This window comes from Ictidomys tridecemlineatus, chromosome 12 (genome assembly GCF_052094955.1).
Source record: "Ictidomys tridecemlineatus isolate mIctTri1 chromosome 12, mIctTri1.hap1, whole genome shotgun sequence".
Lineage (NCBI taxonomy): Eukaryota > Metazoa > Chordata > Mammalia > Rodentia > Sciuridae > Ictidomys > Ictidomys tridecemlineatus.
The window spans coordinates 25,189,297-25,214,584 of NC_135488.1; the positions used below are offsets into that span (position 1 = coordinate 25,189,297).

The window sequence follows — 25,288 nt, forward strand, 5'->3', positions numbered from 1 at the left end:
ATGCCACAAAGAACCTAAAATTAGCTTCTATGAGTTACCAAAAAATCTCCCCAAAGCAGCTCACCTGAGGTAGCTGCGTCTTCTCCCACACATGGAAGGAGTGTGGAGATGGCTTTCTGGTGCTGGTTCAGGCCCCACCTGCAACTCCATAGCTCCAAGTGAGGCAGCTCTTCCTGGGTTACCTCTTTAGTTAAGTCAGTGGCCAAATCCTTTAATGATTCTGAGCAGCAAAAGGAAAAAGAGGAAAGAATCAAGAAATATGAGCTGCTATCTAAGGAGGTAAAAAGTTTTCTGGAAGTTAGAAAACTTCAGCCACGTCTCGACGACCAGCATATTTAGTCCCCAGGCCACACCTAGCTGCAAGGGAGGCTGGCTGGCCAGATGGAGTCTCAGCAGGCCCGATGAGTCAGTGGTTCTGCTAGAGAGGAAGAGGTGGAGGGTGGCCACCTGCAGCCTGTTTGGATCAGTCTGAATGTACCTCTTTGTAGACTCTTGGTTGTTGTTCTTGGATGAAATCCTACATGCTTGTCAGTGCTTCAAAGGGTTTACACCTTTATATCTTGATTTATTTTGCCAATTTTGTCTTGGCAAAATTATGGCCTCCTATGTCAAGAGGGCTTATTTCCCCATGCATCTGCCGAGGCTGGCCAGTACCAGTCTGTCTTAGCCTTTGCCAATGTGGTCAACAAAACAGCCTCATAGTTTTTATTTGTACTTGTGATACTCCCAATGAGGCCGAGCATCCTTTCATTTGATTTACGACCATTTGCGCTTCTTCTTTGTGGATAACCAGTTCAGTTTCTTTGACCATTTTTCAAATGAATTTTTTTAAAAAATCTTTTTCTTGATTTATAAGAGCTTTTTATGAAATTAACCCTTAGAACTTGGTGTTAATGGTTTCTTTATTGACCTTCAGCTGCGTGTATTTTTTATTAGTGAAATCTGCTAGCATTTCCATTTATGATTTTTTAAATTTTGGTATCGTAACTGCAAAGGGCTTTACTCCACCTTTATTTTCTCCTATCAAAGGTAATTCTTTTAATTTTTTTCATTTGAATAAATTCTACCTGGGATTTATTTTGGTGAATTTGCTGTTTACTTTAGTCTTTGTCATTGTTTCACATAGTGAAGTTATCAGTCATGGGTTGAAATTTTTTCCCTGTCACATATAAATTCCCCTCTGTGCCTGAAAGTTTCTGAAAGTCGTAGCATTTTTATTGGTTGATTTTTGTGTTAGTTGGAAAGCACTTCCTGTTTCAACACTTTTCCAGCCCTGTGACAAAGAAGAGGAGCAGGCGACAAGTGAAGAGGGCAGTGAGGAGGACACCGGGGGGACGGAGGGTGAATCCGAAGCTAATCAGAGGTACAGAGCGCGGGAGAGCGAGCAGCTTCTGCCGACTTTTTATTTATTTTTACTATTAAAATAATGCAAGATTTTCTTGAAATGGAGTCAACTTATACCCAGAGAGCTTTTCATATTATTGTTGACCTAAAGGTCATGGCTACTTTAGTTCTGCAATTATTTTTAGTGCATTTAGTTCTAGCTTGGCCTCGCCTAGAGATTGTTTGGTCTTCAGAATCTACTGAGTGTTTGTACTTGTTCTCTGATTCGTGTGGTGAGGGGCAGAGGCTGCGCCTGCACTTACCTGCTCTTTCATTTCCCCAGAACTGATACTCGCCGCAGTGCTGTTCAAAAAGCTATCTCAGAGGTTGGTATCTGCTGTCTTATTAATAATACTTTATATTTGATGTCTTATAATATTTTTGGCAATGAAGACATTTGGGATGTCCTAAGTGTTCTATTACCTTTAGTTCTGGTTGAGTTCAGATTCAAACCAGGATGGAGACTCTTCTAGACTGCCTAGATCTACCCAGGCTCAGGTGTGGAAGGTGCAGGGCAGAAGGCTTCTCTTTCTGCCTTAGCAAGCCTGAGCTGCAACCAGCATTTCTCATTAGGGCTTCTGTACAAGAAGAGTAGATCATCTCATTCATGGTGTGATTTCAGAGCTCGGAATCTTTCTCATTGATCCTATCCAGATTATTTATCATTTTGGCAAAGGCTGGCATTAGATTTTAGTTATTATTTGAAAAGTCTGAAAAACCCAGAAAGGTAAGACACTATCTGTAATACTGTCATTTAAAAAAAATGACACGACAAAATGAAAATTCTCCACCCCGTGAGTAATCACCATGAACGGTTCAGTTAGCATCTTCCTGACCTTCTACTGCTCTTCTAACTCCCAAGGAGATGCTAGTGGTATCATCTGCTGAAAGGCAGTGCAGTTGGGGTGGGGGTGGAGCAGGAGCATTACAGTCAGAATGTACTTGAAGCAGTGATCTAGAAACACAAAGCTTTGCGCCCAGCACTATGTGGGCCCCAAGTCCTTGTGAGAGTGCAGATCCAGTGATGGCCACGTCCTCTCAGGAATTGGGTCACGTTGCAGCACTTTCCCGACACGTGCACGTGGTGTTTTCCCGTTGGGTTGGGCTTGCTGTGGTGCTGAAGGGACACAGTGGGGAGGTGAGGAACCATGGATGGAAGCGAGCAGACCACTTTTGTTTGTCCTCTCCTCGGCAGATGAACACCGTGGGTGTGTTAACCAGCATGGGGGCTATCCCCGCAGGCTTCAGGCCTTCCACACTCTCCCAGCTGCTGGAGGAAGGTACGGTGGCGCTCGGCCTCTGCAGCCATGCTTGGAGGCTAATTTTTCTCTGGTAGCTAAAACAAGTTGAGGAAAATGCCGAGTCTCACTTCTCTTTGGAGCACGTCCTTTCCTTGTCCCTCTTGTGACCATAAGCAATGACTCCAGTTCTATGAGAGGACCATCTTTTTACCTGTGTTGTGGGCTCAGCCCTTCCCTATTCTTTTTAATTGCCAGCCCTTTCCTGCTCTCTAGCCTGCCTATCCTGCCTTCCCCTGCCACCACTGTGGGCAGCGCACCACAGTGCCACCGTCCCATCCCAGCATCGTGCCACCAGCCCATCCCGTCCCAGCGAGGAAGCCTCCCTTCCTCTGCTCCTCTTCACAGCAAGGGCTCTCCTGGAGCGTTCCGTGGGCTTTCTGATTCCTGTTCACCCTGGATTTCCCGGTACTTGGCAACTTTTGTCTAGAAGCTCATTTTGAAGGGGAGTCATGAGGTGCAGGCTGGCTCCTGTGTGCCTGAGCCATTAACTGCGGGTGGAAGGGCTGCTTCAAGGTTACTTCTGCTGGGAAGGTTCTTCCTGCTCCTTCCCATCCTGTAGTCTCAGGGTCCCTTCTACCTTGGCAGCGATGCCCGCTCTGGCAGCGCGGCTTCCCTCCCACCCTGTGAGCACATGCACTAGTCTCATGTGCCTACTTCTCTGTTTCCCTCACTCAGCTGTGGTCAACAAGGATTCTCGGCTCCATTTGCAGCTCCTAGCACAGCCCATGGCACAGGGCAGGGACTTAAATGATTTCTTAAACAAAAAAGTGATTTTATAATAAATATTCTTCATGATAAACTATGGAAGAGAAGTATAAAAATGCTTATGTATCTCCCATATCCTGCGTGGGCAAGGGAATGGCTTCCCTTCGGAGGGATGGGCTGGCTGGGAAGTAATAGTTAAAAAAAGTACCACGAGATGACCTCAGAACACAGGAAAGCAGTTTCAGAGCAGGGGCATCAAAGGGCAAAGCTGACCAGATGGGTCTAGCTCCTAACAAAGAATGGAGCCCGCGCTTGCTTTATTTATATTGGAACACATCAAAGACTTTTGGTAGAAAATTCTTCACCAAAGCAGGATAGAGGTGGGGACAGGTAGGCTGCTTCATTCCTGACAGGTCATACCCATCTCCGGTGCTGCGCAGGACCTTTTGGCAGAGTGGAGGGGGAGTTCACTTGCATTGGGTGGTCTTAATAGCAGAAGTGCCACTATAAGTTCCCAAATACGAGACCTACCCCCTCGCTGGCTTAAGTGTTGAAAAGGTCCTCGTGCATTTTGTGGATGGATTCCTGCACTTTTGTGTTAAGAAGTAAAACTAGGTTCTGGGGCCGGGCTCAATGTAGAGCGCTTGCCTAGCACATGTGAGGCACCGGGTCCATCCTCAGCACCACGGAAGAGTAAATAAATAAAATGAAGGTATTTTGTGCCTCTACAACTAAAAACATATATGTGAAGAAAGAAGCAGGGCTGGGACTGGGGCTTGGGCTTAAATGGCAGAGCACTTGCCTAGCATGTGTGAGGTACCAGGTTCGATCCTCAGCCCCACATATAAATAAAAATAAAGTTACATCAACAACTAAAAAAATTTAAAAAAGAAGCAAAACTAATGGTTATGTATTTTTTCTAAAATATATAAAAAAATGTTACACATTTCTGCATTTTATAGAAATATTTGAATAAATCATCTTCACTGTGAAGCATGTTGTTGGTCTAAACTCTTTAAGATCTTCCTTAAAACTATCTTAAAGTAGTCTTTTATCAGTTTTTATCTTAAAATTTTGAGCATGATTCTATCTTGGTTCATCTGTCTTGGAAAGCAAGTTGCTAGTAAGCCCCTTGGCATTTTGGAAATATCTGTTTCCTAAATTTGTAGCATAATGTCTTAGACTTTTGGTTTTGAATTTCATTCTTCTTTTTATAAGAAAATAAAGGAAAGCTGTTTTTTCAGGGAATCAGTTTCGAGCAAGTTACTTTCTGCAACCTGACCTCACGGCATCACAGCTGGCCTTCAGAGATCTGATGTGGGACGCGAAAACAGGCACTGCGAGTACAGCGACAACAGAGATGCTGCAGCCTGGCTGCCGTTGTCCTGGGGCCAGCACATGAGTGACATGTGGCTTTAAAGCAGTGGTGTTCACATAGCCAAGGCAGCACCTAGACTTGGTCCCCTGACTCTGGTTTCTCTTAGCGGTTGTGCCCTTCTCCCATGGCCACAAAGGATGTAATACTGAGTCTCCCTGTTCATCATGCTTTACCTCAGTGTCTTCATCTGGGAACAGGGATGACAGTCCTCCTAACATCGAGCGGTTGTGAGAATTTATGAAGGCTTTGGCAGTGCCTGGCAGAGTATGAGAACGCAGTCAGTGTTGGCCAGCACTGTGCTTTGGATAGGTGCCCCACGGCCCATGGGTCAAGGCTTGCTGCCAGCCTGGGGGCTATTGGGAAGCGGTAGGACCTGGAGCTGGGGCCTAGTGAGGGGAAGTTACGTGGCTGAGCCACACCCATGAAGGGATTGTAGGACCCCAGCCCCTGCCTCTCTCCCATCTGCTTCCTGGCTGCTGCGAGGTGACACATCACGCCACCATGTGCTCCCCGCTCTGATTCCCTGCCTTGCCACTGGCCCCAAAACAGTGGAGCCAAGCGACCATGGACTAAGACCTCTGAGACCAAGAACTAAGCAGACTTTGCTCTCTGCGAGCTGCTCATCTCAGATCTCTTGCAGTGGGAAGCTGCCAGCTCCGTCAGGAAGAGTGGAAGTGACATGATCTTAGTTGAGTGGGAATGAAAAAGTCGGCAGAACCTCATGATCACACTTTTTGGGTACCACCAAGAAAAAAAGATTCTTGCTATGCCAGTATTTGAAGTAGAATATGCTCTTGATCTTTAATTCTACTTTATATGTGCCTGTAACAGATATAAACTGCATTAGAGTATGTCACTCTCTTCCCATTTACCTTGACTTTACCCCTCAGTGTTGGCCGGGGTGGTAGGAAGGGGGGTGCAGAACTTGGTGCCCCTAATCCTCTCACCCTGAGCATCAACTGGCACCTTAGTAGGAGGTGCTGTATTGCGATTGGGCAGAGGGGCTGCTTGGTGCACCAGTGCTTGAGCAGATCACAGTTAATGCCGTGAACTTGTGCCCGGGAACTAAAAACCCAGCTCTCATTACTTAAATAAAAAGATGACAGATTATTGATATTATCTTATCTTTTGCAACAATATAAATTATTTAAATGAAAAGGCTTGTGATCATAAAGCAGAATGTAAAGTTTAGCTGATTGAAGCTGTTCTTTAAAAATAAAAATACAGAATGCCAGTTTATGTATTCACAATCTGACCTTTATCTGTGAAATAGATTTGAACAGTCAGACCAAACATGACATTCTATGTCAAAGCATCTAAGAGCCAAAGAGGAGGTAGCTGGGTGACATTAATGCCAGGTATCTTGGTTGTCATGCTAGGGTAACTGTCTTCAATTCCACACATCGTATGGGAATGGACCTGGAGACTAGAATACAGTGATTCGAGGGTCAGGTCATATATTTTACCTGCTAGTACTAGTAGTCTTTCATTGAAGTTTTTAAGTAGTTAAGAAAAAAATGCAAATATTTCAAATATAACTTTATGCAAAATTTACCTGAAATAACTGGGTTTGATTTTGAACAGACTATTGAAACTCTGTGTATGTATATCCATGTAAAAGTTTTCCTTTTTGTATTCTATGTATATCTTCTTAGGCTGTATTTTACAAATGATGCTTTGGAAATGGATTTGTACCACTATTAATAGGTTTTTATGTTTTTCTTTCAGATTAAGTCAAGGCCAAGTCGTGTTTCCTTGATCCTCACCCTGTGGAGCTGTAAGATGATTCCTCTCCCAGGAACGAGCATCCAGGTGCTCAGCAGACATGTTTGCCTCTGTCTGTTTGATGGCAGTAAGGTAAGCTTACTGAGTTGAACCATCTCACACAGGATGATGGAGAAGCCCTTGTGTGGTACCACACATTAAATGTGGAGTGCACTGTGTGTGTGAGTGTGTGGTACCGCAGTGGGTTAACCCTGGCTCTTCAGTGTGTGATGTTGGTACACACACAGTTAACCCATCTGGGCCTTAGATTTCTTCACTTATGAGAGGGACTCGTACCTGTCTTCTAGTGTTGTGTACAGTTCAGGTCTAAGTATAGAGCATTGCATTTTTGAAAATGCAATGTATATCCAGCTCCCCAGGCAAGATATGGAGCATCGCCATCTCTGGAATCCTTTTCTGCTCAGCTCTTCCCTGATTCCTAAAAGACCATTTTTTACCTAATACCAAATGATAGTCTGAATGACTTCTAAAAAAATAATGTATCTTTCATGAGATGTAGCTTAAGTGGTGCTTAGGTAGAAATCCGTAGCTTTAATTGCATATACTAGAAAGAGGGAAGGTTTAAAATCAGTGATCTAAGCTGGGAACTTAAGAGACTAGAAATTGAAGAGTGAATTAAACCTAAGAATGTAGAAAAGAGGAAATAACAAAGAGTATAAATTAATGAAATAGAAAACAGGTGGACAGAAGAGAAAATCAATGGAGATGAAGGTTGATTCTTTGAAGAGATTAATAAAATTGAAAGATGCCCAGAAAGACTGACCAAGATACTTTAAAAAGAGTGAAAGAAAGCTGGGCGAGGTGGCAAATGCACACCTGTAATCCCAGCAGCTCTGGAAGCTGAGATAGGAGAATCGCAAGTTCAAAGCCAGCCTCAGCAACAGTGAGGTGCTAAACAACACAGTGAGACCCTGTCTCTAAATTAAAAAAAAAAAAAAATAGGGCTGGGGATGTAGCTCAGTGGTTGAGTTCAATCCCTGGTACAAAAAAAAAAAAAAAAAAAAAAAAAAAGAAAAGAAAATAAATTATCAATATCTCCTATTGAAATAGAAATATCATTACTGATCCTGCAGACACTGAGGACAATAAGGGATATTATAAGGAATTGTATGCCAGTAAATCTGACAACATTGATGAAATAGATAATTTTATAAAAAACCATAATTTACTGAAACTGACATAAGAAGAAATAGAAAATTTGAATTTCTCTTTTAAAGAAATTATAACTTCAATTAAAAAACTTCCTACAATGAAAACTCCAAGTCCTTATGGCTTCACTCTAGTGACTTCCCGCAAACATTTAAGGAAGAAATAATACCCATTTTATGCACTCTCTTCCAAAGAATAGAAAAGGAGAAAACATTCCCTAACATATTTCCTAAATCTAGGAAAAACATGACACCAAATGATGACATTACAAGACCAGTATCATTCATGAATATAGAAACTAAAATCCTAAACAACATTCTCAAGTTGGATCTAGCAATTTATAGAAAGGACAGTAGGTCACGACCAGCTGGAATTTCTCCCCATGTTCAGATGTACACACCCTGTCTCTAAATTAAAAAAAAAAAATAGGGCTGGGGATGTAGCTCAGTGGTTGAGTTCAATCCCTGGTACAAAAAAAAAAAAAAAAAAAAAAGAAAAGAAATGCATCCAGCATTGGATATGCGAAATTGTAATGTTATTTCATCATATTAGTAGACAAGAAAAAATCATGTGAACATCTCAATAAACAAAGAAAAAACATTGACAAATTCCAGTGCCCATTCACGAGTTTTAAGAAATTCCCTACAAACTAGGAACAGGTGGGAACTTCCTCAAATTTATAAAGAACAAGAAAAACCTAAATTTCTATCATTGACAGTGAAATGTAGAAAAAGATAACTCAGTTTTTTAAATGAGCAAAAACTTGAACAAGCCCTTCAAAAAGAAAACATGAGAAACCAATAGGCATATAAAAATATACCTAACATGTAATACATTATTAGGGGAATGTAAGAGTTTACAGTGAGAGACCCACTTAGATGCTCCATACAAGAAGCCCACCTTAAATAGAAAAACGTAAGTTAAAGGGAGGAGGGTTCCCTATTCAAGATATTAATGTCAGGCTGGGAATGTGGCTCTGTTGTCTCAGGCTTGGGGCGGGGGCAGAGCCATGAGCTGGAAGGACCCCATGTCCCTGTGAGCCCTCTGCTGGCCAAGAATATCCCCCTGGGCCTAAAAATATCCCCTGGGCCAGGGATGAGGAAGACACTGCCTGGGTCAGCCCGATGGATGGCTGGCATTCCACATGGCAGCCAGGAAGTGCGCCCAGTGCTTCTAGAAACTTGGTATTCCTTAAGACTGGCCGCTGGAGACCCATACCACTCATTGACGTATTCTCCCTACTGGAGTCTAATACTCCCATGCCTTGAGGCTTAGAGTGATTTCACATCGAATAGCAAAGGAGGGCATGAAGGCAAGTCCACCAAATGTGATCATCGTGGGCCAGTGCTGATCAGAGTTGTCACCGTCACCCGGAACCTAGGAGCAAACCGAGTTCCTGGCAGGAGGCAAAGGAGAAGGAGGAGAACAAAACTGACGCCAGGCCAGCCCGTTTTCATATTTGGTCAACAACAAAAAGTCAGTATTCTTGGAGATCCATTTTGAATTATGCCTGGATAATTTTTTCATTCACATACCACAGCCTGAAAGTGTCCAGCCAGAGTCTACTTTGTCTCATGAGCCAGTTTTGAGCTGTGTGACTGACAGTATGCTTGATGCCCCAACTCTTTTACTTTTACTTCCTAGAGAATCGTATCTTTTTTAAAAACTGAAATGATCAATTATTTTCAAATGATTAGCACAACCCCAATTGTTTTATGAGAAGCATTTAATATGATACTGTGTGCTATTACCAGGTAGACTTGATCTTCATAAATTTTTGTAACTTATACTCTGAATTTAATAGTTACTGTGCTAAGGGCATATAAAGATTGTAAATATGGAAAAAACTAAAAAATGTTGCCATCTTAAAATAGGACTTGCCATCTTAAAATTGGACTTTATCCATTTGTTATGTATTCCTCTGATGAACTGAATTTAAGCTTTGCATATAAACCTTTTTTTTTTCCTTAAGTAAATGAAGACAGACATTATATGAAAAAGAAAGAAGCAAATGCTTTTGAAGAGCAGCTATTAAAGCAGAAAATGGATGAGCTTCATAAGAATTTGCATCAAGTGGTGGAGCTGTCCCAGGAGGACCTGCCGAGTGTCCAGGAAAAGCCTTAGGTACAGACATGCTCTGACCTGGGCGTCCTGTGCCCAGCGGTGGGGATTGTTGGCTCTCTAGGCCCTGTTTTAGAGTTAATTCTAGCTAGTAACTTTCCAAAATTTAAAATTGTGTGATTCAGAAAGACATTCAAATGAAGAATGAACAAAGGAATGTAGAGAATAGAGGGCTGAGGTTTCATGTATGTGTGTGACCATGCTTATATATTCACACATTAGCACTTAGCGTCCTTTTTCTGGCTTTCATACAATGACTATAGACTTCCAATAATGTGTCATCTAGACATATTTCTGTTTGCCATTGTCTTGTGTGGGAAGAAGAAATAGGGATGAATATTACAGCCACATATTTTCTTGAAATTATTTATGAATGGGAGAGATTGGGAATAATTTAAGCTATATTACATTTGCTTATCTTCCACATTGTATATGTCTATGACATAGGATACTTTAAAGGTAAAGCTTATTTAAATGCATGTTTTTAAAATGATAGAAAATTCATGACTGCAATGATTTTTTTTTTAATATTGAATGAAAGGTGTGTGTGTGTAATATATATATATATATATATATATATATATATATATATACATATATATATATATTATGCAAAATCTATGCCAGAACATTCACTAGATATAAGTATGTATACCCAATTATGGGGAGCCACTCTGAATGATTTGCACCTTCCATCCTGGAGCCGAGAGGCTTTGACCAGTCACTACATCTTATAGTGACCTGGACATTGCCCCGGTCCAGGAAGTTGAGGGCATGCCTTCAGATGTAGGTGTGTTGCTCCATGGCCCCTTGGGTTGAATTACACTCATCTATCCCTTGTAACCCTGCCCCTTCTGGCCTTTTTTGGATGGAACTTTCTAAGAATAAGGTCCCCCAATAAAAGCCCGCTTCCGAATGTGCTTGCTCTCTCTCGCCAGCCTCTCGTGACTTTCTCTTGCTCCCCCATTTGGGGAGCCTGAGGCCGAGAGCAGAAAAGCCGTGTCCTGAAGCTTGCTTAAAGGTAAAGCGTGTGTCTGTGTTTTATTTGATGTCCCTGGAAATTCACACAAGTGACCTTAATTTCAGCTGCCCACACGGGTCGGGGGAAGACTCAAACATACATGAATATCCACGAATGTTCTTATTCAGTGCTAATTGCTGAAATTTATCTTTTTTCCAGATATATGCTGTGCATGAACACACATAAAAATGAACACAGTTGAATTTTCCATATAAATAAGACTTATTTTCTGCTTTTTCTACAAACATATCTTTCAATATCACTGCACAGAGACCCAGTTTACCCGCTGCAGCATGGTCTTCTGTCATACTTACAGCAGGGCAGGTACCAACATCATACAGAGACTGTTACAAACATGATACAAGATTGTTTCTCTAGAAATGATGGAAGTACAACTGTTGCCTTTGAAGTTTGTGCACCTAAAATACTGTCCTCTAAAAAATTTCATTTTACCTCATATCAATAGTATATAAAATTACTTGTTTCTCACATATACTTTGATAATGTTAGTTATCCTAAGTATTTTCAACCACCTGTTTCTTTAATTACAAGTGGTACTGGACATTTTTAATTGATTTAGTGGCTTTTTGTCTTCTTTTTTCTTTAAATTGACCATAAAACCAGGTGTGGTGGTACACATCTAAAATCCCAGTGATTCCAGAGACAGAGACAGGAGGCTCACAAGTTCAAGGCTGACCTCAGCAACTTAGGGAGACTCTGTCTCAAAATAAAAGGGGCCGGGGGTATGACTCAGTGGTTAAGCACCCATGGGTTCAATCCCTGGTACCAATCAAATAAATTGACTTTGATGGATTTGTCTATTTTTCTATTGGGTTTTTTTCATTTTTAATGTTTATTTCAATTTTTATATAACTTGTGTTTTCCCTTGATAGATATAAGCAATTGTTAAAATAATTGTCTCATTGTCTTGTTTTTATGTATTTTCTTGCTTCTTATCAGTCATCTATCCCCAAATTCTGAAGAAACTTAAAATATTCATCAATCACATCCAATACATCAGATGCACTCCCATTCCCTTTTCTTGACCAGATGTCTTCCAGAGCCTCTGAGGAGTGGTTCTTCCTGCTTCTCTCTGGTGGTATATCCCTGATTCACATGCCATTGCTTTTCCTTAAGGTCCCCATTTTAAAGGTACACAATCTCTCATAACTTTTTTAAAAAGCATGTATGAGGGGTTAAGTTTTTGAGATCTCTTGCTTGTCTAATGGTGTCTTTGTTCTACCCTCACACTGGTTGATGATTTGACTAGAACTGTTCTAGGAAGGAAATCATTTTCCCTCAAGTCATTTTGGATTTTATGCAGTACTAGAGATTGAACCCAGGGTTACTTTACCACTGAGCTATACTCTCAGTGCATTTTCTGTTGGTTTGCTTTTGATCTTGGAACAGAGTCTGTTAAGTTGTCCAGGCTGGCTTTGACCTGGCAATCCTCTTGCCTCAGCCTCCCTTAGAGTTTTCAAAGGCATTGCCCGTTGCCTTTTGGCTTCTACCATTGGTATTGGAAAGTCCTGGATCATTCTGACTCTCGGTTTTACATGTAATCCCTTTTGTTCTTGGGAAGCGTGTTGTAACAAAAGAAATGTGATGCACAGCTCTGTCCCTCCATCATACTCAGTACCCTAAGGGTCTGGTCCTCCAGGTCCCTTTATAGGATTTTCCTATGTAGAGGTGGCATGAAGATGTACTTTCCAAAATGAATTGCCAGTTGTCCATAAATCATTTATTGACCAGCTCGGCCCCTTTATTCAAAATATGTTTATCACATACTAAGTTTTTATATTATAAAATTCATTTCTAATATTTGTTTTAGTCACTATCTCTCTTCTTTATACATTATATATATATACATTATATATATATTATTTATTTATTTACTCTTTTATTGATTTTTTTTTAAATACATGACTGCGGAATGCATTACAATTCTTATTACACATATAGGATACAATTTTTCTTATCTTTGTATATAGAGTATGTTCACGCCAATTCATGCCTTTATTTACCTTTTTTTGCATTACAGTTCTTATTACACATATATACCACAATTTTTCATATCTGTTTATATATAAAGTATGTTGACACCCAATTCGTGTCTTCATACATGTACTTTGGATAATGATGTCCATTATATTCCACCTCCCTTGCTAATCCCCTGCCCCCTCCCTTTCTCCAATTGCCAAAAAATCAAATGAGGAGGCTGACTTATAGTGGGGTAGGGAGGGGGAGCATGGGAGGATTAGGTGAATTCTGGATAGAGAAGAGGAGTGAGAGTATATCTCTTCTTGATCTTTCCATATTGTATATATGCTATAGCTTTCCTATTTTGCTATCTGGTAGAGAAAATCTCTGATTATTCTTTTTAAAATATTTTCTTCAGAACTGAATATTGGTCAAGCATCTCTGAAATCTGGAAAGCTCCCAAATCTGAAACTTTTTTAGTGTCATGTCCCATTCTCAGAAAGTTGTGGATCTGAGAGCATTTCAGATTGCAAATTTTTGAATAAGGGATGCATGCTTAACTAGTCAATGAAAATATTCCCAAAATCTGAAAAAATTTTGAAACCTGACACATTTCTAATTCCAAGCATTTTATATAAACAATATGTAAGTAAACCTGTATTACAATTATTTTTTTTTCTGTTCTTCTATTTATTTTTTATTTTTATTTTTTTATTAGTTGTTCAAAACATTACATAGTTCTTGATATATCATATTTCATACATTTGATTCAAGTGGGTTATGAACTCCCATTTTTACCCCGTATACAGATTGCAGAATCTCATTGGTTACACATCTACTTTTTTACATATTGCCATACTAGTGTCTGTTGTATTCTGTTGCCTTTCCTATCCTCTACTATCCCCCCTCCCCTCCCGTCTTCTCTCTCTACCCCATCTACTGTAATTCATTTCTCTCTCTTGTTTTTTTTACCCTTTCCCCTCACTTCCTGTTATATGTAATTTTGTATAACAATGAGGGTCTCCTTCCATTTCCATGCAATTTCCCTTCTCTGTCCCTTTCCCTCCTACCTCTCATCCCTGTTTAATGTTAATCATCTTCTCATGCTCTTCCTCCCTGCTCTGTTCTTAGTTGCTCTCCTTATATCAAAGAAGACATTTGGCATTTGTTTTTTAGGGATTGGCTAGCTTCACTTAGCATAATCTGCTCTAATGCCATCCATTTCCCTGCAAATGCCATGCTTTTATCATTTTTTAGTGCAGAGTAATACTCCATTGTGTATAAATGCCACATTTTTTTTTATCCATTCATCTATTGAAGGACATCTAGGTTGGTTCCACAGCCTAGCTATTGTGAATTGTGCTGCTATGAACATTGATGTAGCAGTATCCCTATAATGCGATCTTTTAAGGTCTTTAGGGAATATGTAGATTGGAGCTTACTTTTTCTTCTATCAGATACAGAGTCTCTGATTTGATATCAAGCTCCTTGATCCCTTTTGAGTTAACTTTTGTGCATGGCGAGAGAAAGGGATTCAGTTTCATTTTGTTGCATATGGATTTCCAGTTTTCCCAGCATTTGTTGAAGATGCTATTCTTCCTCCATTGCATGCTTTTAGCCCCTTTGTCAAATATAAGATAGTTGTAATTTTGTGGATTGGTCTCTGTGTCCTCTATTCTGTACCATTGGTCCACCCGCCTGTTTTGGTACCAGTACCATGCTGTTTTTGTTACTATTGCTCTGTAGTATAGTTTGAAGTCTGGTGTTGCTATACCGCCTGATTCACTCTTCCTGCTTAGAATTGCTTTTGCTGTTCTGGGTCTTTTATTTTTCCATATGAATTTCATGATTGCTTTATCTATTTCTACAAGAAATGCTGTTGGGATTTTGATTGGCATTGCATTAAACCTATAGAGAACTTTTGGTGATATTGCCAATTTGATGATGTTAGTTCTGCTTATTCATGAACAGGGTATATTTTTCCATCTTCTAAGATCTTCTTCTATTTCTCTCTTTAGGGTTCTGTAGTTTTCATTGTATAAATCTTTCACCTCTTTTGTTAGGTTGATTCCCAAGTATTTTATTTTTTTTGAGGATATTGTGAATGGGGTGGTTGTCCTCATTTCCATTTCAGAAGATTTGTCGCTGATATACAGGAATACTTTTGATTTATGTGTGTTTATTTTATATCCTGCCACTTTGCTGAATTCATTTATTAACTCTAGTAGTTTCTTTGTAGACCCTTTTGGGTCTGCTAGGTATAGAATCATGTCAACCGCAAATAGTGATAATTTAAGTTCTTCTTTTCCTATTTTTATGCCTTTAATTTCTTTTGTCTAATTGCTCTGGCCAGTATTTTGAGAACTATGTTGAACAGAAGTGGTGAGAGAGGGCATCCCTGTCTTGTTCCAGATTTTAGAGAGAATGCCTTCAATTTTTCTTCCATCAGAATGATGCTAGCCTGAGGCTTAGCATAGATAGCTTTTATAATATTGAAGTATGTTCCTGTTATCCCTAGTTTTTCTAATGTTTTGAACATAAAGGGATGCTGTACTTTATTGAATGCTTTTTCTGCATCTATCAAGATGATCATATGGTTTTTATCTTTAAGTCTGTTGATGTGGTGAAAAACGTTTATTGATTTCCATATATTGAACCATCCTTGCATCCCAGGGATGAATCTTACTTGATCATGATGCACAATCTTTTTGATATGTTTTTGTATCCGATTTGCCATAATTTTATTGAGGATTTTTGCATCTAGGTTCATTAGAGATATTGGTCTGTAGTTTTCTTTCTTTGAAGTGTCTTTATCTGGTTTAGGAATCAGGGCGATGTTGGCCTCGTAGAATGAATTTGGAAGTTCTCCCTCTTTTTCTATTTCCTGAAATAGCTTGAAAAGTATTGGTATTAGTTCTTCTTTAAAGGTTTTGTAAAACTCTGCTGTATATCCATCTGGTTCTGGGCTTTTCTTAGTTGGTAGTCTTTTGATGGCTTCTTGAACAGAAGTGGAGAGAGAGGGCATCCCTGTCTTCCTCAATTGATATTGGTCTGTTTAAGTTGTGTATATCCCCCGAACTCAATCTGGGCAGATCAGATAACTTAAGAAATTTATCGATGCCTTCACTATCTTCTATTTTATTGGAGTATAAGGATTAAAAGTAATTTCTAATTATCTTCTGTATTTCTGTAGTGTCTGTTGTGATATTGCCTTTTTCATCCCGTATGCTAGTAATCTGAGTTCTCTCTCTTCTTCTCTTCATTAGCATGGCTAAGGGTCTGTCGATCTGATTTATTTTTTCAAAGAACCAACTTTTAGTTTTGTCAATTTTTTCAATTGTTTCTTTTGTTTCAGTTTCATTGATTTCAGCTCTGATTTTAATTATTTCTTGCCTTCTACTACTTTTGCTGTTGTTTTGCTCTTCTTTTTCTAGGGTTTTGAGATGAAGTGCGAGATCATTTATATGTTTTTTTTTTCTTTTTTTAAGGAATGAACTCCTAGCAATGAATTTTCCTCTTAGAACTGCTTTCATTGTGTCCCATAGATTATGTTGTGTCTTTTGGGATAGAGGGAGTAAGAAGGAGAAAAACAAATAACAAGGATAGAAAGAGAAAAAAGAGGGTGGGAAAAAGAAAATAAGAGAAAAAAGAAATAAAAGGGGGGAGAGAGGTGGGGCATATGGAATTCCTCTATATTACATTATTCTGGTGACTCAGTTGTTAAAGACCTTTTTCATGCACAATTCTTGGTTTCACATATGTTGAGGTTTCGAGGACCAGAGGGGGAAGGGTAGAGGAGACTGGATGAATGGATGAAAAGAAAGAGAGAAGATAAAAAAAGAAAGAAAAAAAATGCCTCTCAGAACTCTGTTTTCATATCTTCCAGTTGGTGGCATTGTCAATTCCTAGCTGGAGTCTCTGGGTTCAGGGTGGTGGTGGTAGTCAGTATGAGAGGACTTGAACTTCCACCTGTGGCCTCTCCACTCTTATTCTCTGAGATGTAAACCAGGTGCCTGATCCGCTGAAGAACCAAACTGGTAGCCACGCCCACCGGTTGTTGAGTTTTAAGGGTTGGTGGGAGTTTCCAAGATGAGTTTCATCATTTTTTCTCATAAGGTGTTTGATGAGGTGGGGGGTGTTGGGGAGACCTATGTTTGTCCAGAGCTCAGTCAGGTGACCGTATGGGCAGGCGGCTCCTCCAGTTGGGGTGGTCTGTCTACCTCTCTGGCAGGCAGCTGTGCCCCCTCTCCGGGTCGCATGGTCTGCCGACCGTGCAGGCGGGAGGCTGGGCTCCTCCTCCAGTTGGGGTGTACAATTATTTTTGATCTGTACTAATTTAGTAGGTAAGGAAAAGATGTAGGTCGTTTTAAGTTATATTCTTTGATAAGTAGTGTTATTGTTTAAAACAATATTCTAGACATTTGATGTTTTTCCTAACAATTTGTAAGGATACTTTTTGGGCAAGGAATTAACCCTTCTGTCTTTTAAGTTGGTAACATTAGTTCTAATCTATGTACTTGTGAGTAGAAAAACAAAGACCTTTAGTCTAATTCTTCCCAACATGAACCCTATTTCTGAGGCAGTTCATATACACATGTCCTATTTAGGAAGACGACGCTGCCTATCAAGGGTAGTTTAAGAGAACACCATTGTGAGCGTTTGGTAACATTGATTTATTGTTTTTTTTTCCCTCAGTTTAATAAAGAGAAACAAGACACTTCTTAAATACTGATATGACTGCAGAGGCTGGTTATTTTCCAATGGTTAGAAGTGTGAGTGGCATTCACAGCCGGGGTTGGAAGCAACAAAGCATTCGTTATGTTTTGGAGTGGTCTTTTTTGGTCACTGTTGAAAATTTCCAGGTGTTTTAAAGCACCTGGAAGGATAAGGGTCACATGCTTTGAAAGCTCTAATACCTGATAATAACATTCTGGTCTTTGTGGTTTATTTTTGTTCCTTTGTTTGTCTGGCATGAAAGGTGGATTCAGCATGTGTGGGGCTAGGCACAGGTGCTCAGTGGGAACTTGGTGCTCGATGTCTTCCGTCACTCAATCAGCAAACCCCAAAGAACTTGAGCGAGAAGCCCAGAGAGGTGCCTCCTGTTGTTCCTCCTGCGGCAGATGCTGTTCCTCCTGCTTTGGTGTCCCCAGCAGTGTGCCAGAGCATAGCTCCTCCTACTCCTTTGACAGCCCAGCCAGTGACAGAGTCCAGGTAAGTCAAAGCCAGTCCTGGAGATGAGAGTGGTGTAAATGGCATCTGTCAGGTTCTTTTTTATGACCTGCAGTATCAAGAGCATTATGTAAGAGATGGGGTATGTCTATTAAAAAATGTTTTTCTTGCAGTACTGGAAATTGAACCTGAGGGTGCTTTATCGCTGAGCAACATCCTCATCTCTTTTTTGGTTTTGTTGTTCCTGAGAGTATGTACTAAGCTGCTGAGGCTGGCCTCAAACTTGGGCTTCTCTTGGCTCAGCCTCTTGAGTAGCTGGGTTTACAGGTGTGTGCCACCATACCCAGCTAAAATGATTTACATGAATATGTTGTTGAAAAAAATTATCAAAAAAATTGAGCCCAAAACTTTCAAACATGTGTATTTTATACCTCTTTAGAGGGATCTATCCCTCTTCTAGATTTTAGATTTGTTTGTCTTCATACTTTTCTTCTGAATTATAAATTAAAATTTCCTGAAACGCAAGTCGCTCTGTATTTGAAGAATAAACACCTATAGTTGGAATTGCCTTTTGCCTCCTGGCAGTGGCCAAGGCCTGCAGGGGACATTACTCCAGGCAGTGGCTGGCATGCCCTCGTACTCCTTTTGTCCTCCCACGGAGCAGTATGGGATCCATGTTTGTGACTCCATGTCACAAGCCACGTCCACACTATTGTGAAAGTTTTTTTCCCCAATTTTGAGAGTTTTCTGGGTTTCAGATATTAGAATTAATGTCACATCACTTGTTGTTTGTTTTTATCTTCAGTCACTGTGACTGTCTTGCAACTTGTGATTTGATATGATATTGTTTAATTAAAAGTGCTTTGTGCTTTTTACTTCACATTTTAATGACATTCCTTAAGGGAATCCTGGGCAGTATGAGGTGAGGCCCCTGCCCCTAGTGTACTAACCACAGCTTTAATGCAAGTGGTTTGCATAGCTTTCTTATCTTTGTTGGTAGCTATTGTTTTAAAATCTGGATGTTAGCCTGAGGCTGTGGGCTCATCAGAAAGGTATTCGCTCAGCTGAGGCACATTGGTGCCTCCACCTTGTTGGGCATCAGTGCCCAGTCAGCCCCTTATGCTGTACAGCAAATGAGCCCATTGGAACTAGGAAGCCATTGTCCTGTCCTGCCACAAGGAGGGCTGGTTGTTGTGGTGCCGAGACACAGAAGTGACACGACATACTAGTGTTCCATGCCTGGCCTTTATCTGTAAGAGTGTTTTCCTCAAAAAGAACTGAAGAGAAAAAACATTTCATTTATTTACACCATGGATCTAAGCAGCTTCATCTGTGTTTCAGCAACAGGCTGTGATTGTTGACCAGCTTCTTTTACTATTATTTCTTGAGAGTTAATGAGAAACTCTCTTGTAAGACATGTTGATTCTTGTGTGTCTCAGGGTTTTCTCTTCCAGATGTATGAGTCAGAGTGCTCATGGATTCCAGCCACAGAGTGGAGCAGAGACCAAAGAAGGTGAGCTTCATGGGGGTCTCTTCATCCTGGCCTGCTGGGGCACACTCCTTGGGCTGTACTGGGGCTATGGGACAGGAAGCCTTCTGACCTTACTAAACCTAAGCGTTAGGAATCCTCTTCTTAGAATCCAGGGGTTATTTCAGCCCCAGACTATTGAAAACAATGGTATTAATTGTAAATATCTTATCAGTTCAGAGTTCTTTGAAAGATTAATTTATGCAAGTTTTTCTATTAACTTTCTCAGTACATTAATCTAAAATGAGTCATGTTAGTTGGGTCGAGTAAGAAAGGTGATTCAAAGTTTAACTACGAATACTGTTCTCCTGTCTGGCACCACACTGGAAGTGTGTGCATAGTTTATTAAATTACTTGGGACAGTGTGGGTGTTCCCTTCCCCCTGCAGGTGGCTGTGGCATTCTTTCCATTGACTATTAATGAGGGTGGGCCCTCTGAAACAGCTGGAGAATCATTCTATTCAACTGAGACTTGGTGCCTGCTTGCTGGATGCTGGGCACCAACCATTCTACATCGTTAGAGATGGAATCTTGACAAAACAATGAAAATCCCCCGAGGAATGAAAGGCTAATATTGAAGTAAGGGGTTAGATTTCAGAGAAGGTGAACAGGGAAGATGCTGGTGAGGGTAATGCCTGCATAGAGGAATAGGGAGGGAGCTACTCATGCAGCCACCTCGGAGAACCAGTTTTCAAGCAGAGGAACTGCAGATGCAGAGCCCCCAGGCAGGACTATCCCTGGTGTTCTAAGCACAGTAAAGAGGCCAGAGCTTCAGGGCGAGCAGGGCAAAGAGGAATACACTGAAACCTGGGCAAGCAGGGCCCAGGCTGTGTGGGCCTTGTACACCACTGGCTCAAGCTGAGTGGGATGGAAAGTGGTCTAGGACTGACAGTGGGGGGGTGGGGGTTACACTCTGACCACAAGCAGACAGTACTTGAGACATGGTGGAGCTCAGGATGCTACCTGTGACAAAACTCTAATTGGTTTGATCTCAGGCCAAACACCCGGTGTCTTTGAGCCTTCGCTTTATTTTGTGTGAAACTATGATTCTTGCCTCACCTACTTTATGTATTCTTACAAAGATAAGTATGTGGGTCTGGAGTGATGATTATTGACAATTACGGTTACCACGGTAACCTGGTCTAATTGTAGTAAGTTATTGAAGCAGTTGTGTGCCTTCTAACACGTTTTAAATGACCTGATGATCCTGCTCTTGGTCCTGTTCCTTTGCCAGTGTATGAAACGCACAAGGTGGCCAGCGCAAGTTCTTTCCATGCGACTCCAAACACGTCACTGGGAATGGTTCAGGCAACACCCTCCAGAGCCCAGCCCTCGCCCACGGTGCACACCAAGGAAGCACTGGGTAAACCATTTTGTTTGAATGTGTAGCACCTTAAACTATAAAAAATTTAAACTTTTTTGCAATCTGTTGATGGATATTCTTTCTGGTTTTTAGGTTTCATCATGAATATGTTCCAGGCTCCTACACTTCCTGATGTTTCTGATGACAAAGATGAATGGCCATCTCTAGACCAAAATGAAGACGCATTTGAAGCCCAGTTTCAAAGTAATAATTTATTTGAAAGCTAATTGATGCATTGTACTGTGGGTGGAGCCCAGGCATTGTCAGGGATTACCTAAGATGTGGCCTTGCCTTGGTCATCACAGAAAGTGCATGAAATAGAAGTGTGGCAGAGTTGGACAAGGTTTTCATGCGTGTGGTAGAGTTGGGGTTTGCATTATGTTGGGTTGGGTTAGGTGGGTTGGGTTGCTATAACAGTGATATCTAAAGGAGGATAAAATCCCCATGGGGAGGTACATCAGGAAGAGCTGAGTAGTCCAGGAGTGATTTGAGGCCTTCTTGGTAGAAAAGTGGCCAGATGGTGGTTGGAGGCCAGCAACTAGCCCTCTTACCTAGGGCCAGGGGATTCATGCTGGGAGCCAGAGATTGTAATAAAGATCAGTAGGATCCATTTGGAGTTGGGAGAAGAGATTTTTCTTAAAGCAAATGAAAACTAAAACCACTGAGAGCTTTTATTGAATGAGTCAGGTGATAATAGAAGTGGCATAGGAGAATGATGAACTGTGTTCTTGATGTGTGGCAGTCATTTGGGACCTGAGGCTGCCCAGTGATTATAGTTAAATCACTTCATCCCACTTCAAAGTGATTTGCCTTACCACCTAGTATTTAAAAACTGATGCCAGTTCTTTTCTATAAGCTTTTCCCCTCTACCTCCCACTTCATTTGTAGTTGAAGTTTTAGTGTAAAGGGTCATGTTTTTCCTAGAACAGTCATGAAATACATTTTTTATTCTCTTGCAGAAAATGCAAATTCTTCTGGGGCTTGGGGAGTCAATAAAGTTGTCACTTTGACATCTGCTTTTCCTATTTTTGAAGATGGAAACAAAGAAAATTATGGGTAAAGAAACATCAAGTTAATATATCACTGGGGGGACACATGTCATACTGCCACAGGATGCCTGGAGGTGCCTGCAGGACTCAAGATGGTGAGGCAGCAGGGAGGGAATTTGGACTGTCTGCCAGGGTGGTCTGGTTCTGGCCCAGCTCTGCACTGATAAGCCTTTCTACCAACAGCTGGGAGCTTGTTGCCAGTGTTCTGCAGAGCCACAGTGCTGTGCATGGGTTCCAGGAGGGCAGAGCTCCAAGTGAAAGCACAGTAGAAAAAGGAAAGCATTAGAATTTGTCAAAGAACAGGATTCTCTGGTTTGAAATTGTTTCAGAATGTAGAGGAATCAGTGCAGCTGTCCGTACTGTGCTGTTTACATTTGCAGGATTGATAAGTGGGAAAGGAGGCAGCTTACACTGGGTAACGCTGCAGAGAGAATGTTTTAAGGCAGAGGCACATGATACTAGAGAGTGGTTAATAGTTTAAACTATGGAAAAAGAGGTATCTGGGTGAATTACAAGTGTCTTGGTATGGAGGAAATTCACACCGAGGCAGAATGGAGAAAGCATGACCAGCATGCAGAGAGAAGTTCCCTATCTCAGCCAGGCACTGGGAAAAGAGCTAAGGTGTTTCAAGGCATCCAAGGTATTTTATTGGCCATGCTTCTAATTGTTATTTTGTTCCTATAAAAAAAATTGTAACAATTTAAAAACTAACAAAAATTGCATTTTCTACCCTCTTTGGTAACTGTTAGTCAACTTATATTTACATAGTCAGTTCACTTTTTCTGGAAGTGCAATAGTAAGAAACCCCTTAATAAATGAGGGGAGAATCTTTCTAACATTAGATCAAGTGGTAGCATTTATTTCATCACCATATTTTGCTGTTTTTGATTTTATAAATCTTTTCTTTAGGTTACCACAGCCTAAAAACAAGCCCACAGGAGCCAGGACCTTTGGAGAACGCTCTAGCAACAGACTTCCTTCAAAACCAAACGTAAGCCAATCTCTACTTCATCTGACACAGATCTGCCAAGTGATTATGCCACTCAAATGGTGTGATGTCTATAAAACCACAATATATTGTGCGAAGTAGAAAATCGTTATTCTACTTATTAGAATACTTGTTATTGTTCTAATATTGCTAGAATATTGTTTGACAATTATTTGAATACCTGTGATGTGCCAGATATCTAATATGTATAGGAAATAAAAATGTATTTGATATGATCCTTGCCCTCAAAGAGCCTTCCCTCTAGTAAGAACAAGCCACCTGGGGATATTTGTTTTTCCTAGACGGAGGAAGTGAGGCCTAAGTGGAATATCAGTGAGAAACCCAACAAATCTGAATCCAACTGAGATGAACCATCCTCAGCACAGCTCAGCAGGCACCCTTCACTGCCCAGTAGCCCACTGCATTCCACTACGGTGGCCTTTGTGTCCGTCCTCATTGACTTCCACCCTGGTCCTAAGTATACCCACAGTGTGCTCGATCCCCAGCCCCTGCCTGACCCCATGGCAGTGAGGCACCATTGAGAGCCACTGGCTCACCAAGCACCTCACTAGGACACCAAGTCCTGGCTCCTATTTGTAGTCCCTTGGGGGGTTGTTTGGATGAACTATTGCCTGGCTCCCTAATCCCTCTGATGATCTATTGAGCTTAAAATTTTCACAAATAATGAAGTGAATTGCAGACATAGTGCCATCACTTTAAAGGTACATTTTGTTGAACTATTACTTTTACCAAACCCACAATGCATTTTCCATATATCCTGATGCTAAACATAAGCCAGTACTTTATCTTATATCATCTGAAGAAGCAATCTGCCAGTTTCGCCTCCATTGGAAGAGATGGTGGATTTTATGAAGACAATGCAGAAGATATAAAAATTATGTGTGAGAACCAAACCCACATAAGTACAGTTATCTCATACTAGATAAAGGCACCATAAGCATACATTGAAGAAAAGATAGCGTCTTAACAAATGGTGCTGGGAAAACTGGAAATCCATCTAGAGCAGAATGAAATTGAACTCATATCTACTAGAAGAAAACTGGAAATCCATCTAGAGCAGAATGAAATTGAACTCATATCTACTAGAAGAAAATGTAGGCCCAACTCTTCATCATGTTCACTTAGGAACCAACTAAAATGCATGAAGCAAAATCAAGAATCAATAAATGAGATGGTGCCAAACTAAGAAGTTTAGCAAAGTAAACAATTGAAAACATGGAGAGAGGGAGAATTCTCTCCCCTACAGAATAAGAGAAAATCTTCTTCATCTGCCACTCAGGTAGAGCATTTCTCCAGCATATGCAAAGAAAACCCAAAAAACATAACACCAAAAAATGAAATAACCCAACAGTAAATAGTTAAAGGAACACAACAGGCACTTCACTGAAGAAGAAATACGAAAGGTCAAATCATATATGGAAAAACACTCAACATCTGCAGCAATTAGAGAAATGCAAATTAAAACTACACTGAGATTCCATCTCACTTTAGTCAGAATAGCAATTATCAAGAATACAAGTAACAATAAATGTTGACAAGGATGTGAGGGAAAAGGTCTACATCCATTCCTTATGGGACTGCAAATTGGTGCAACCACTCTGGAAAGCAATGTGGAGATCCCTTAGAAAACTTTGAATTAAACTACCATTTGGCCCAGTTATCCCATTCCTTAGTTTATACCCAAAGGACTTAAAAACAGTACTACAGTGACACAGCCACATCAGTTCACAATAGCTAGGCTATGGAACCAACCTAAGTGCCCTTCAACGGGTGAATGGATAAAGAAAATGTGGTATATTTACACAATGGAACATTACTCAGGTATAAAGAAGAATGAAATTATGGCATTTGCTGGTAAATGGATGGAACTAGAAGCTATCATGTTAAGTGAAATAAGCCGATCCCAAAAAAACAAGGCCAAATATTCTCTCTGATATTGAAAGGTTAATAAAAAAGGTACTTGTCATTCCGTTTCTCTATATGCTTAACAAAACACTGTTGAAATTTTAAGGACTGTTTGCTAATCTTGTTCTCAGAATGTGCTGTCCCTAACTGTGGACTGTCTGCTAATCTTGTTCCCAGAATGAGCTGTCCCCAACTGCCAAACTACAAAATGTAACTTCTCTCGCTGCCCTCTCCAAGGAAAGTATATAAGCTCTGCTCAAGCTGTTCTCAGGGCTCTATCTCTTTTTGCTATAGAGAGAGCCCTAGCATGCTGGTCTCCAAATAAACCCACCCTTCTGCTTTTGCATAAGACAGTCTCTTGCGGTCTCTTACTCCGACGTTTCGCCGGACCCTTACAATATGTGGATGCTAATACACAATAAAGGTGGGAGGCAAACAGAAGT

The 25,288-nt window shown here is 40.7% G+C and overlaps 1 pseudogene across 1 annotated transcript in view; it reads left to right on the plus strand.

Annotated features, from left to right (window-relative positions):
* Positions 1–1,235: 1,235 nt before the first annotated feature.
* LOC144369128 (mitotic checkpoint serine/threonine-protein kinase BUB1-like) overlaps positions 1,236–25,288 on the plus strand; it is a 66,782-nt pseudogene continuing 42,729 nt past the window's right edge. Inside the window, exons 1-9 of the transcript XR_013428585.1 lie at positions 1,236–1,363; positions 4,634–5,505; positions 6,496–6,624; positions 17,802–18,034; positions 19,432–19,505; positions 20,754–20,882; positions 20,976–21,086; positions 21,842–21,938; positions 22,841–22,922. The product of XR_013428585.1 is annotated as a mitotic checkpoint serine/threonine-protein kinase BUB1-like (transcript). The remainder of the gene's footprint in view (positions 1,364–4,633; positions 5,506–6,495; positions 6,625–17,801; positions 18,035–19,431; positions 19,506–20,753; positions 20,883–20,975; positions 21,087–21,841; positions 21,939–22,840; positions 22,923–25,288) is intronic.